Source organism: Salmo salar, chromosome ssa16, assembly GCF_905237065.1.
Source record: "Salmo salar chromosome ssa16, Ssal_v3.1, whole genome shotgun sequence".
NCBI classification, from domain to species: domain Eukaryota; kingdom Metazoa; phylum Chordata; class Actinopteri; order Salmoniformes; family Salmonidae; genus Salmo; species Salmo salar.
This window is the reverse complement of record NC_059457.1, coordinates 29,385,672-29,401,705: the sequence shown is the minus strand read 5'-3', so window position 1 is coordinate 29,401,705 and position 16,034 is coordinate 29,385,672.

Genomic DNA, 16,034 nt, shown 5'->3' with positions numbered 1-16,034 from the left:
AACACAGCTGGGGCAATGTGTCTGCCTGATTGATAATGCATTTTCGAAAATCTGAAAAGTGAAACTATTGGTTGGCTTTCTTCAGATAAAATTGCTCACACAGAAACACACACATAAACACACACATGCATTCTCATACAGGGAAAGTCTGGTTCAGTCCAGCTGGCTAACTGTAATGTCATCACAGAAAAAAACATTTTCTGAGAAAGATTCATCAGATCATGGCCGTCACTGAGCCTCTGCACACTCTGCTAGCAACACCATATGGCTGGGTCCTTAACCCATGGGTAGAGGCTTAATGATGGAGCGGATGTACACTGCACATGCCCAGGGATGTTGGGGGAAGGAGTAAAAAACACTAATCAAGTCTCCCAAATGAGATGTGTGGTCATGGTCACCTGTCTATTGTTCTGGATAGGTGTCTGGCTTACCCATCCCTTACCCCCGCCAACAGCTGACCTCGCAGCTTTTCCAGGTCAAAGACATCAGTAGTGCTAATACCTTGGTCCTGATCCAAGGATACTGTTAGGCCTGTGACGGTCATTGAATTCTGGATGACAGTTATTTGTCAGCCGAATTACCATTGTCATAGTTATAACTATTCGAATAGAAAAACAAAACATTTAAAACCTTTTCTCCTCTCCTCCGCTCCTGACTGCATGCGTTTGTACTAGGAATCAAGAAACTAACTCAACTGCACATCTTGTCTTTTTGAATGCCTGACTGTCTTCAGTCAGATGTTTGCTCCACAACACAAAATTCTAAAGCTGGCTAGTTTTGGCTCCTCTCTTCTCTCCTTATATTGGCTTTAAGATGTGAACCAGGCTTACTTTTACTTTACTGCTATTGGGAAAAGTTCGTCCATTTAATTTTTTTTACAGTTTGTTATGACGGTTATTTTATTTTCATCACAATCACAGTCTTCATCCATAATAGTACAATTACCGTGCCAGCCTAATCTACTGTAGTACTATTGTGGATTTCTGCACACTTTTCTACTTGAATATGGCTGTTTTTAATGTCCTGGTTTCTAATGAATGCCATGACTGTATGTTTCTGTACCACAATTCCTACATTGAGTATCAAAAGTATATACACCCAAGACCCAATCCCTTTGGCAAATACACACAGTTGCTTGTGTGGGATCCTGGGCTGAGTATACAGACAGACTCCCAAATAATTAATGTTTACTGAGGATGTTGCAACCACATTACATTTTTACTATGCTTTTACTACTTGACAACAGGGTAATTCCCAAACAGTGTATTGCACATTGGGTGAGAACCAAAACTAAATGAGTCCACTATAGGACAATATGCACTACATATACAATAGTATGTGGACATCCCTTTGGGTATTTCAGCCACACCCGTTGCTGACAGGTGTATAACATCGAGTACACAGCCATGCAATCTCCATAGACAAACATTGGCAGTAGAATGGCCTCACTGAAGAGCTCAGTGACTTTCAACGTGGCACCGTCATAGGATGCCACCTTTGCAACAAGTCAGTTCATCAAATATCTGCCCTGCTAGAGCTGCCCGGTCAACTGTAAGTGCTGTTATTGTGAAGTGGAAACGTCTTGGAGCAACAACAGCTCAGCCGTGAAGTGGTAGGCCACACAAGCTCATAGAACAAGACCGGCGAGTGCTGAAGCGCGTAGCGTGTAAAAATCATCTGTCCTTGGTTGCAACACTCAGTACTGAGTTCCAAACTGCCTCTGGAAGCAATGTCAGCAAAATAACTGTTACATGTAGCTTCATGAAATGGGTTTCATATCATAGCAGCCGCACACAAGCCTAAGCATCGGTTGGAGTGGTGCAACACCTGGAAACCCTGTGTTTGATATATTTGATACCATTCCACATTCGGCAGTCATTACCACGAACCCGGTGCCACCAACCTCCTGTGATGGAAACTCTTTGTAAATAGTGTGGTCTACAGCTTATCATGAGGTACTCTACCTCAGGAGAGCAAAACCTCGATACTTCCTAAATATTAGAGATTGCGCACCAGCTGTTGTTGACAAATATACACAGACCACCACCCCATGCACGGAAAACCCAGCCAACTGTATATTATCCATGTCTTCGTTCAGCCACGACTCGGTGAAACATAAGATATCGTTGGTACGATAGTCTCAAACGGAGCTAATCCAGTTTATTCTCCAGTGATTGCATGTTCTCCAGTAGGATGGATGGTAAAGGCGGGTTATCCACTTGCCGACAAATTCTCACCAAGCACCCGGATCTGAGCCCCCTGTTTCGTGGTCTCCTCTTCATGCGAATAATGGGGATTTGGGTCTGGTCCGAGAAGACTCCAGGAGAACGCTACCTGCCCCAATGTATAGTGCCAACAGTAAAGTTTGGTGGAGGAGGAATAATAGTCTGGGGCTGTTTTTTATGATTTGGGCTAGGCCCCTTAGTTCCAGTGAAGGGAAATCTTAACGCTACAGCATACAATGACATTCTAGACGATTCTGTGCTTCCAACTAAGGGGCAACAGTTTGGGGAAGGCCCTTTCCTCTTTCAGCATGACAATGCCCCCGTGCACAAAGCGAGGTCCATACAGAAATGGTTTGTCGTGATCGGTGTGGAAGAACTTTTCTGGCCTGCACAGAGCCCTGACCTCAACCCCATCAAACAACTTTAGGATGAATTGGAACGAAGACTGCGAGCCAGGCCTAATCGCCCATCAGTGCCGAACCTCACTAATGCTCTTGTGGCTGAATGGAAGCAAATCCCCGCAGCAATGTTCCAACATCTAGTGGGAAACCTTCTCAGAAGAGTGGAGGCTGTTATAGCAGCAAAGGGGGGACCAACTCCATATTAATGCCCATGATTTTGGAATTAGATGTTCAACAAGCAGGTGTCCACATACCGTTGATCATGTAGTGTAGTATATACTGTATATTTACTGTATATATTGCTTTCTACAAACATGGGACCTATGTGGTCCGTATGTATTCTCTGTCCCCCAAACATGATAGATATGAATCATAAAAACCCAACACTTTGGAGACAGAATTCGCTCTATTCTGGCCAAATGTGTACAAGCACAGAGCTGTTTCTTCAGACACAACAATATTAGCCCAGCATTGGTGTGGTGGGAGATAGGGGACATGGGGCAGCCTAAGGAGTAGGGAGGTAGACCCTGTGATTGATGGAGTTGTTGCCGGTCTATAAAGGTCTGCTTATAGTGCTGGGAGAAAATCAGAGAGGGGGCGTCTGCAGTCTCGCCCCGCCTGCCTCAAGAGCGAGATGAGACCGGTGCCTCCGAATTATTAAGCAGTCAGGAGCGCTGATGATGAAATTCTGAAGGTCAGCCATAACAAGAGGCACCTTACAAGGGTCGTAACCTTTCCCTTGCTGTGTATTTTGTTCTTTGTACCCCCTCTCAACATCACCTTCTCACCTCTGTCTGGGGGGTTTACACCCCTGGTTATCTGTTCCTGACCTCTAGCCGGCAATTCTGCACTTGATAAGAGGAGGGCTCGCCTCATAATGCGCATGGCAGCTGATATCAGCCCTGTATCCTTGTGAAATGGATTACCAAGGCCTGAGGAGCGTGTAGAATATAATAAATAGAGATGACACACATGGAGTTGTAGGCTGATGGGCAACACCGCCTCAGCAATTACCTGCTGCCCACTTAAAACAGGGGTCACACAGGGCAAGCCGACGGAGAGACGAGTTATGGTTATTTCTTATTTTCTCTGCAGGGCAGGCGCTCTATGTCAGTGAGCCACTGTGCCTGCCTGCGTGCGTGCGTGCGTGCCGTGTGCCTGCGTGCGTGTGTGCGTGTGTGTGTGTGCGAGCGAGAGAGAGAGAGAGAGAGAGCAGGCTGAAGCATACTGATTATGAATATGATACCTCATACCCCTAATCCCCCTCCAGTAGGGACCCTGGCACTTTCAGCGTGCCTTGTGGTCATGCCAATGAAATTATTGAATGACATTTACATAGAATACCAATTGTGCTTTCATTGATGTTTAACATAAATTATTTAATTACATGGTATTGCTCATCAAAGTCATTTATAAATAAAAATAAAAAATCTAAAATCTAAACCTTCATGAACAAAAACGTATGCCGTTTAACATATTTGACAGTGTGATAATGTTTATGGAAGAGCGATGAAGGGTCCTAGAAAGGTATCCTTTTCACCTGACCTCACAACCAGACTCTACATAGATGTTGATATATCAATAACTCTTGATTAAAGGCTGTTATCGCTATCCAGAGCAATTCAAGAATTGAGCGCATTTTCCAAGCCCTACTCAAGCTATTTCACCACTATGCCTCCTTTTTTCAAGACTTATGTTTAAAAAATATATATATTTGGTATCATATACTGGCACAGGGGGCATATTTTTCCACATTTATCCGGGAATCTCCTGTATACTTCTTTGTATTGAACATTCTTGGCCTCTAATTCTTGTCATGAATGATATGGGGTTTTCCCTTCTTAAACCCTATGAAGCATCCTCGTTTTCTCTCACCTCTTGGGTGACCTCAGTTTTTACTTTGACCTCTGATTAAGACTCCTCCTTAGTCCACATGGCCTGGAGGGTCCTACCCACTGAACCCACCCATAAACCTTTCAGGAGGAAACTCACCAACTTGACGAATATAGTAAATATTTGGAGGGGGGAAAGGACTCGGATTCCGCTCATATATTGTCAAATCTTGAGCCAGTTTTGACATCAGCAGATTGACTGGATCAGTCATATGATGTCTCTGTACATTGCGTACATTGTTCATTTAGACGTATAAGGTATTGTTCATTCAGACGTATAAGGTATTGTGCATTCTGTCTATGATGTGTAAGGCAAGTATTTGATCATACAGCAGTGTAAAGTTTTAACATGCATTTTTAGTGATCACTGGTCCAAGAAAGGTATCTAACCATATAAGCCAATTAAACACTCTTAAAGTTTCCACCTGAGATATCTTAGCGTGTGTGATGCATAATGTATGGTTCATTTCAGAAACAGGCACTCCAGCGGCGTAATGTTAGTATAAAACAGGCCTTGGAGACTAGGCTCTGTCTGTTTCAATGAAGAAATCTGAATGGCTGTAAGCTGCCAGGCAAACCTTTATATCTATTTGTTCCACTCGTCTGGCTCTCAATGAGTTTAATCAGCTGAGAAGAAATGGTGAAGGGGGTGTTGCTCTACCCGCCCATACCTTAGAGAGCTCCCCTCCGCCACACACTCACAGTCAAACACACACAACCCCACAACCCCATTCTCTGTGCATCGATGTGAGAGATGAGGGTGTCCCTCTCCCCTGTTGCCTTGCGGATTATCAAGTACACTTCAATTACTGCCGATCGATACACTTCTGGCTGCAAAAGGGAGGGCGAGGGAAATTAGACAGACTTTGGGTATGGCTTTGACTACAAAGCAATGGATTAACACTGATATGCATCTCTGCATTTACATCAGGAATGGGCCCATTCTTCCTCAGCATACAGCACTCTCCTCTGCATGGACGCACATTCACACAGGCTTTAATTGAACGACGACTTTTTGAGAGATTACTTCTTTAAGTGCTGGGCAAGGTGAGGGCAGGCCTGTCATATACTGTAAAGGGATTAAATCTGCTACGGTCGCTACAAAAGCAGAGAAGCAGCACTGACTATACTCTTAAACTTAACAGTGGAATAGCAAGAAGAACATTGTACAGAGCCATTCATTTCATAATAGGTGTGTGTGTGGGAGGGGGGTATGTGTGTATGTTCCAGTAAACTTATTTTTTTTCCTTTTCCTGAAAAGGGGGCAGACTGCATAAAAATACCATTACACAATATACTGTAGGTTTATAATGTATTATAAGAATGATGCATAACTGTAGATGAGGTTACATTAAAAACAACAAAAACAACCCCTCTCCTCTCTTAAAATGCTTGCCAGCATATTTAATACAACACTTTTAAGTAGGAAATAATGCTACAATCGTTGTTCTCCTGAACTGGGAGGAAAAGGGAAATGAAAGCAGGACTGTGGAAGAGCATAAAAAATAAGTAAAAGTGTAGGAAGAGATAAGTAGTGTCTGTGTTCCCCTGAGGCAGACTGTGAAGGTCTCCAGTGCCTGGCCCCTGCCTCTGAACCCTCTGTAGGTCATCTGTCCTCACTCCCCCACCCTTCCTCTTCGCAGAGACAGAAAAAACACTCCAACACCTGGGTTCCCCCTTTGCATTGCTTCGCTTTGCACATGAGCCTCTCCATCCCATAGACATCGTTTATCATCTACATGGACAGCAGACACAAGCTTTACGATTAGCTGTTGAAGTTCTACTCAGAAAAAATGTTATCAGTAAAGAGGGCTTGATTAAGCAACTGTGTATTATTCAATACCGTGCGTAGACATTTGCTGCTCACTAGCCTATATATGGGAGCACACACCAGTTGACAAGCAATTGTCAGTAACCCACACTTTTTCCCCCTCTGATACATATGTGAATACATATGTTCTGTTGGTTTTATTGATGGTAGAAAGAGCAAACACAGATCACATACGAGTTTGTTATTAAAGCACTTTGTTAATAAGGCACATGAAAGTTCACATGTTCAAGAAGGAAGTTCTGCAACAACAAAAAGCGTTTTAATTAAAAAAATTTTTTTTAAATTGTCTCTCCTATGAAGTGATTACATTTTTTTTTATGTATAGATCTTCAGCTTTCACAAAGCAGATACAATGAGAGAGATTGAAATGCTAAGAGTACTTAGGAGTTTGTTGTGATCATCTTAATTTAGGTTTATCTGCCACCAAAGCCTCGGGTTACAGGGACTGATGGACCGTATCCACTTCTGTCCTCCCAGGGTCAGAGTCACATTACACATCACTACCCCGAGCGGCTCTGCCTCTGAAATAGCCTTCGTCCTCCAAATAAAGATGCCTCTCTGTTGAAAGCTTCTCACTCCGCCATGAATTTGGTCTCCCCCTTCCCCCCCACTGCAATCTGTCCTGCCAGCTCCCACGGTTTGTCTTTGGAAGTGATCCGTCCCCGAGCGTTGAGCAGAGCCACTCCATGTTCACATCGCCCCCAGGGGCATTCCTGCCTGCCCACTACCCTTGCCAATTAAATCAACTGTTCTCCAATTAGAATTTGGAAGAATCTATCTTGTTCAGTGTTCTAAATCCCAATGCCTAACTCCCTATCTTTTTTCTTTCTCTCTTGTACCCCCTTTCCTGGAATCAGTTCCTGAGAGAGCGAGATTAGTTATTTCCTGCAATAGGATACTCCTGGGTTTTTTCGTCCTGTCTGTTTATACAATATGTTACTAGCGTGTTTAGCCAAATGTTAGTAAGACTGAACATCTATGTTGTCCAGACAAAATTGCACTTACATTTTGCATCAGGTTATGCATATCTAAATATAAGGAATTCTAAATAATCCAATGACCTGTACCTGCAAGCTATGGATTAATAACTCAGGGTTACAAATGACTAAACTACAATGACTCCATAGAAAATTAACTCTCAATACATGCTCATACTCTCCTACCACTGCACAGGCTGGGGCCCTGCGTGATTAATAAAAGGAGGGGCATATCTTAATCTGCAGACATGGACAACGAATTGCTTGGACGGTGGCCACGTCATTATTGCCTATTAGTCGTGTTCAGAAAGTATGCCCCATTGTGTTTCTTATGACCAGGCAACACCCCTCCTGCCACTCAAAATCACATCCAGCTAAACAAACCAGCCAGTCAAGCTTCCTGTGGAGCAGTGATTCAAATCCCAGGCCTTGGCTTAGGGGAGCTCCTCAGCCTCCTTCCTCCTGCACGCCACCATCACACCACATATGGATGGTTCACCCTGCTTCCCACAGCCACTCCAGCTCCAGATTAATGTAGATTCTTGTATTGTTTTGTAAACGTGTCAAAACAGAGCAGGGCTTTCACACCCTGCGTCCCCTGGTTTACATTAGCCAGCTTCCCTTGCTCTTCTCTATTGGTGTTCTCTCTGTGATATGGACAAAGCAGCCAGACCCAGGCCATCACTGTGGTAGGCATGCATCCCCAGACGCCATGTCAGAGGGGCTGAGTCATTCAAGTTATCAAAATGAAATTCAAAATGAAAAATAATTGAATAAATATGTAAACAAAAGGAAACACCTACCAAAATATTGTATTTTTTATATTTCATGAGGATATGATTAAAAAGACTCATGTAGTCATTGATTACGCTTGGTGGTCCAGAGGAACTGAAAATGCTCCATTCTATCAACAACTATTCTTCAACCATAGGAGCTGCTCATAATGTAATAACAGTGTCATTTCAAAAATAACAGATGCATTGTTTAGCCGCACTAATTCAGTTGTGTCATTCGTTGACCTTCTCTGTTCACATATTTAACATTGACATTAAGGTAAATTAAGAAAGGGCAAATGTAAAAGGTTGCTGCGTGGGACATTTTGAATCAATACAATATTATTCTAAAAGTTTGATAAGCATTTTCTGATTTTCAAGACAATTATTATTAGTATAATAATTAGTATAATTTTGAGACCGTCAACTTTAGGATTGGGCAGAATTTATTAATCAGTAATGTTATTCAACAACATTCCGTTCCTTTCATCAGCATGAAACAATGTGTAAATACAGTTGCTTAGACACATCTCTCTGTGCTCTATGATGGCCCCCTACCTTCACTTTGTTATGCTTATCTGCTATACGAATCTAGCCTCATTGTGCACCAGCAATAAATGCCCTTTTAAGTCTATTACGGAACAAAGATGGTAAGTGACATTTTGTAACAACAGATTGACCTAGCTAAATTGATCCGTTGAAGGACTTCAGTTGCGTTGTGCGGAGAGAAAAGCAACAGACTATGCCTCAGTGATTGCCTACCCCTTCTCTGGGAACATGGGAAACTCGTCCCCTTTTCAAAGTTATCCCTCTGTATCACATGACTACATCTCTAAGAAATAGTGCCACCAGAGAGGAATCACTCAATGCAGTATCAACTTCTTGCCAACAACATCACTGGGATATGTTTACATGGAATAAAGAACGTAAACTGGGACTTTATATTGAATCCCTTTTCCCAAAAATTTGAGTCTCAAAGGTTTGTTTTGTTTAGACTCCTATGTACCAAACAATAACAAATAACCAAACATTCTCACTGCCATGCTCACCAGAAAACTCAATCAAAACAGTTGAAATAGATTTCCTGAGGGTCTAAATCAACTTCCACATTAGGTCCATTTATTTTGACAAGGCAAATACTGTACTGTCTGTATGTCTGTTTGCCTGTATATGTCTCTTTCCAAGTAGAAATAAGTAGAATTTACCCATTGCAGCTTTATCATTAACTTAAAATGCATCTACTTTCTAATGCATGTTAAATGTGTCGTCATAGTGACACAAGTGTTTTTATTGTATATATTTTTTTGTACATTTAATCTAATGTATTAACATATGAATAAAATATACTGACATTTAAAAAGCGTTGCACAAACATTTTGTACATTGAATCCAGTGTTTTAACCTATGCGTCAAATACACTGACACATTTGAAAAGCGTTGCAGGGTTGACTCAAAGGTTTTGTACATTGAATGCAATGTATTGACTTAGGTGTCAATTACTGTGATGTATATATTTTTGCAAAAGCTTCACAATGTGATGCTTATTATAAACTGATACCAGGCTGATACAGCATGTTGTGTGCATTTCTTTTCTGTTCACAAATATTATTATCAAACGAAATTCCACCTGGCTTGTTTGGCAAACAAATGGCTATTAGCTTGTCAGGTCAGCCCAAGCTTCTTTTGCTTGACTTTTTACTTTATAAATTACAATGTTCTTACTTCAATATGAATAAAATGCTGAATCTGAAACAAAGCTTGTAGTATGAACAAAGCTTAAAGTGTACAGGCAATGACATATATTTTCCTGCATTAATGTGCAATTTCCATCCATACATACAGTAGCTACTGTATATAAATCAATCAGTTGATTGAGTCTTTTAGGAGAGGATGTCTGGGATATAATCATTACAGATCACGACAATTTGGCCAACAAAAATAACATCTGCCTCTAGACATCCATGAACCTCCAGAGCCCCCTCCAAGTCCTCTAACTCTTAGTTGAACCTGAAAACGCTCCAGTCAGGAAACCATCTGATTGTGCATTTAATGAATCTGAAAGTACAGCGTTTGTTATCCCAGCTGTTGGTAGAGGCAGGTTCCTAAGTGTATAAACATAGAGACTAAATATGCTCTCTTCAAAGTTGGCTGATTTATTAATTACCCCTATGTATCTTACAAGTACTATATAGCAATATTATATTTTTCTAATTGAGAAAAAGTTAAAGTATAACACTGATAAACCAAAAACAAACTAAAATTGACTCTTCATCTATGCTTCTATCACATTTTATGACTACTCATATTTAATCATTGCCACCCACAGTTTCATGCCTTATTTTTACATAAGGTAAACAAATGAAGAATCACTGAATTTTTCCACTGGATAATTCCAGAAGAAAAAAACAACAACAATTAAAAGTCCCTTCCCATCCAAACTATTCCCACACATATTTTTGGCAGAAGACCTCTGATAATCTCCAGAGGCCTTGCTTCTTTTCCAGTCAGTGAAGAACTTGTCAGGAAAAGATCGACATTTCCCAGAGAGGAGTGTGGGTGAAAGTGAGAGGAAAACTGTAAAACAGAGCAGGAGGTTGAGTGAAAGCCAGAGAAAAACAGAAAGAGAAGAGAGAATGGAAGAGAGTTTGTGTGTGTTATAAAAGAGCGGTATGGTGAGGTATAGTGAGTTTGTGTGTGTTATAATAGAGAGGTATAGTGTGTTATGGTGAGTCTGTGGGTTGTAATTTGCTAACTACCTCTCTCAAAGAGTGCGGTGTATAAAGTCAGAGCATCTGCTGTCTCAGCCACTGCCTGTCACCAAGGGTGTACCACAAGGCTTGATCCTAGGCTCCACGCTCTTCTCAATTTACATCAACAAAATAGCTCAGGCAGTAGACAGCTCTCTCATCCATTTATATGCAGATGATACAGCCTTATTCTCAACTGGCCCCTCCCCGGATTTTGTGTTAAATGCTCTACAACAAAGCTTTCTTAGTGTCCAGCAAGCTTCCCCTTGCTCTGAACACCTCCAAAACAAAAGGTTATATGGTTTGGTAAGAAGAATGCTCCTCTCCCCACAGGTGTGATTACACCTCTGAGGGTTTAGAGCTTGAGGTAGTCACCTCATACAAGTACTTGGGAGTATGGCTAGACGATACACTGTCCTTCTCTCAGCACATATCAAAGCTACAGGCTAAAGTTAAATCTAGACTTGGTTTTCTCTATCGTAAATGCTCCTCTTTCACCCCCAACTGCCAAACTAACCTTGATTCAGATGACCATCCTACCCATGCTAAATTATGGAGACGTAATTTAAAGATCGGCAGGTAAGGGTGCTCTCGAGTGGCTAGATGTTCTTTACCATTCGGCCATCAGATTTACCACCAATGCTCCTTATAGAACACATTACTGCACTCCATAATCTTCTGTAAACTGGTCATCTCTGTATACCCGTTGCAAGACCCACTGGTTGTTGCTTATTTATTTAACCCTCTTAGTCCTCACTCCCCCCTATCTGAGATATTTACTGCAGCCCTCATCCACCACATACAACACCTTTTCTGCCAGTCACATTCTGTTAAAGGTCCCCAAAGCACACACATCCCTGGGTTGCTCGTCTTTTCAGTTCGCTGCAGCTAGCGACTGGAACGAGCTGCAGCAAACACTCAAAGTGGACAGTTTTATCTCAATCTCTTCATTCAAAGACTCAATAATGGACACTCTTACTGACAGTTGTGGCTGCTTTGCATTATGTATTGTTGTCTCTATCTTCTTGCCCTATGTGCTGTTGTCTGTGCCCAACAATGTTTGTGCCCTGTTTTGTGCTGCTGCCATGGTGTGTTGCTTCCATGTTGTTGTCATGTTGTGTTGCTACCATGCTGTGTTGTCATGTGTTGCTGCTATGCTATGTTGTTGTCTTTGGTCTCTGTTTATGTAGTGTTGTGGTGTCTCTCTTGTCGTGATGTGTATTTTGTCCTATATTTTTATTTTATTTGTTATTTTTAATCCCAGCCCCCATCTCCGCAGCAGGCCTTTTGCCTTTTGGTAGGCCGTCATTGTAAATAAGAATCTGTTCTTAACTGACTTGCCTAGTTAAATAAATGCTAAATATAATACAAAAATAAAAATAAAAGAAAGGTATGGTGAGCTATAGTGAATTTGTGTGTTTTATAAAAGAGAGGTATGGTAAGGTATAATGAGTTTGTGTGTGTTATACTAGAGGTATAGTGAGTTTGGAATGGGGGTTTGGTGGGAAAGTAACAGGGAGTGTAGGGGATTTGTGATTGCCACAGAAAGAGGAAAGAAAGGACAGCTGAAGAGAAGGAATGGCACAACTCTTTCAGGGACCATCTTCAACTGAATTTTGTGTGCTAAAAGAAATGATGGCATTAAGTAACCCAGAGGAGAAATACAGATCCTATAATAACACTTTTGTTCTTTAAACTCTGACCCACGGAGCACAAGTGCATAACTAATCAGTTTAACCCTGAGTATACCGGCTTGACTCTCTGTGGTTTCACATGATCTGTGGGTGACAGCAGTGCCAGGCCCACTCTGAACTAACTGTGGCCTGATGGTGGCCTGGAGCACCAGGCCAGGGCAAAAGCCTCGACCCCAGAGGCATGCTGACCTGCCAGGGGAAATCTCTCGTGGCATTTTGACTTGCAGTTCAGAGACAATAGACATCTTTGAGACAGATTCTTATAGACTCCTCAAGCTGCCACTATTATTTCAGAGATTATATTATCTTTATTCTAATGAGTGTTACTTTATTTCTTTTTTTTTATCTGACGTTGGTTGACATGTTGTTGACACTTTGTAGATGACTGGGTCAATAGTATCACCAATAGGTCACAAGCTGACAAAAATGTCAAAATTGATTGTTTCAGATTGCAGCCTTGTACCTATCATCATCTTCAACTGGAACTACATTCACAGATCAACCCTGCTTCTCAATCCTTTTTTACTTCTGGCTTTAAAATCAGACTTGCTTATCCCGTGCTGGAGAAGAGTAACACTTGTCTGTAATATTTGTCTGACATCATGTGGGACCACCATTTTATATGGCATTTACTCTTTTCTCATAATTTCAGGATTTTTTAACAATTGCTAAAAATGGTTAACTAAAATGTAATGCTTGAGACACTTCAACAAAGAAGACCCAATTCCTGTTCATATTGAGTAATATTCCTCCCAGTAATGATTTAAATGAATCATGTGCAATTACGTTTGTTTAGAACTGTCCTGTCATAATACGTGCCAATTCCATGAACTCTACTAGCTAGGTGTTGCCACTGGTCAAACTGGATAGATATCTCATTCTCCCCAAGGCCATAACAGTACCAGAGAAGACTTATTTTAAACAATGGCAGCTCCAAAATACAACCACAGTTGTATGAGCTCTGCACTGTCACTGTCACTGTCCATTTCAATCCTCTGAAACCTGGTTTTAAATGTCACCTTAGGTGATGAAGACCCATAAAGCCCTCCAGTTTTGCCAGATATTGGTCTCATGTCTCTGTTTGGTCTCTAGCCACCAAAGGCCAGTACGTGTCAGTTTGTCTAAGTTATTAAGCAACAAGCAGGTTTAATCAATGCTAGGGAAGCTGTATGCTTTCCTCCCTCTAATGTGCCATTAAGGTCCATTCAGAGTGACTGAACAGTTGTCACACAAAGTGGAGAAGCACAAAGTAATCAATGGTAGTTAAGAACTGTAATTTATCACCTTGCCAAAGCCAAGGGTTTGTAAGGTGGAATGTGCAGTGGGAAGCTGAGGTGATATGGTGGCCAAGGCGTTACATGGGTCAGGGCACAATTACTCTTCATCTACATCGTCTCATCACCACTGTCAGAGTTCAATTGCTGCATTATCTAGGTATATCAATAGTGTTGAATTAAAAGGCATTGATTTTTGCATGTGTTTTTTGTTGTTGAAAAGACAAAAGTGAGGGTATTTCTCTTTTAGTAATGCACTAAAACACTATACTGTACATCAAGCACTCACCCAAAGCTTCCTCACCAGGAGAATATGATGGGTAACAGAATGAAACATTATTTTAATCCACACTGTTAATTACTTGTTTAAGACTTCCTTGTCTTCTACTTATCTTTTCTCCCATGTGACTTAATACCAAGCCCACCCTCTATTGTTTGAATTGTGAAGCAGTCAAACATGCAAGTTAATGATATGAAGGTAGGCTACAGTGTGTCTCTAACAATATCAGGCTAAATGTGTTTAACCTAACTGCCTCAAAAAACTCTCAGTGATAAACTAGTAACTAAGCAAACATGAAGTAAATAGTAAAAATACCTTCTATTGGCGATGACCTCAATGTTCAGGAGTGTCTTGGATAGCCAAAACTGTGAGAGAATGGAATCGGAAAAAAGCACACACCTCTCAGAATTCAGGGATTTGCACTGTCAGGAACAAGTGGTGTCTACAGTAAAACATATTGTAAATTATGTCCAAAGACATTTCACAGTTGTCTATGTGAAGGAGGATAGCATCATTTTTTAAAGGCCTCTTAAGGAATTGCCCTGACAGCACTAAACATACTGTCAACCCAGATTGTGTCTACATAACATATTTTTTATCTATTGTCAAAGTGATGTTAACATAATGTTCTGAATTCATTATGAAAGTATGCTCAATTAGAGTATGACATCAAGTCAACAAATCCTATACTATACTGTATTTTTATTTCCAAAGATTCAATATGAGATTAAAGAAAAACTACTGAAAGAATCCCTTACTAAAAAGATTGCAGTTTTGAAACTGCTGTAAAAAGCGCACTAACCTCAGTCGACTGTGGTATTTTGGACACAGTAATTGCAGAATAACTGCAGTTATACTGCACTGGAACTACAGTTTCACTATAAAATGTATGGAGTAACAAAAACGTATATTTTGGATGCAGTATTTGCAGCATACTGTAGTTATACTACATTCTAACTGCAGTTATACTGCAGTGTACTGCAGTTATACTGCACTCCGACTGCAATCTTTTTTCGTAAGGGAACAATTAAATTGATGTCTCCTTTTGTTGCTGTTTGCGTTAACACTCTGATGTAATAGACAAACTATTTCCATCTGAGGCCATATGTTGTAAATGTTTGCTCACAGCCAGATGGATACCTTTAGCTCAGTGGAATCAGATGGTGGAGATGCAAAGCTACATTATTGGCTATTATGAGCGTAAAGGGATTTGTTGGGCAACTATTGAGCGTGAACTGTGAACCAGGGCAATGTCTTTTTGTGTGTGCTGTGGTTGCTGTGTAAATTGTACAAAGAAAGAAGGTCAATTCCTGAGGGCTGGATAATGGATTTAATTTTAGATTGATTGGATCCCTCTGGTCTGCTTCCCTCCTCTTATTTTACCTCATTATTTGGCTTATGAAATAAGTTTAGTGCAAATAATGTAGAGGACTTTTCCAATCAACGACATGGCCAGACGAAGCCTAACGGGAAAAATGGACCCAATCAAAAAACATGCCAGCAATTGCACACAAATCACATCGCGCATGAACAGTCAGAATGACCATGGAGGAAAAAGTTGAAGGGCCAAAAAAGAATAAGAAAAATGTCAATTTCAAGAGCATTATTATTTTCATTAATCATAGCTCTGCCGTCACCCCTCTCCTTATGCCTTAGCGAGAGATCTATTATATGCTATATTTAGCTACAGCCATATTACCTCATATGTTTTCCTGGCTGACCAAGTAAGACTAAAGAGAGAAAACAATTCGCTGTTCATTGTGAGCCATGTGATTGGAAACAATCTATTAACCTGTGCAATCTGGGAAGGGTGGCAAGATCTCATTCCCGGCATCGGGGGGAGGAAAATGTATATTTATGTATTGTATGTCTATGGTCATAAAGCGGGGGTGGGCATTTAATCCCCCCTCCGCCCCACCAACACCATAACCAGCACGGTG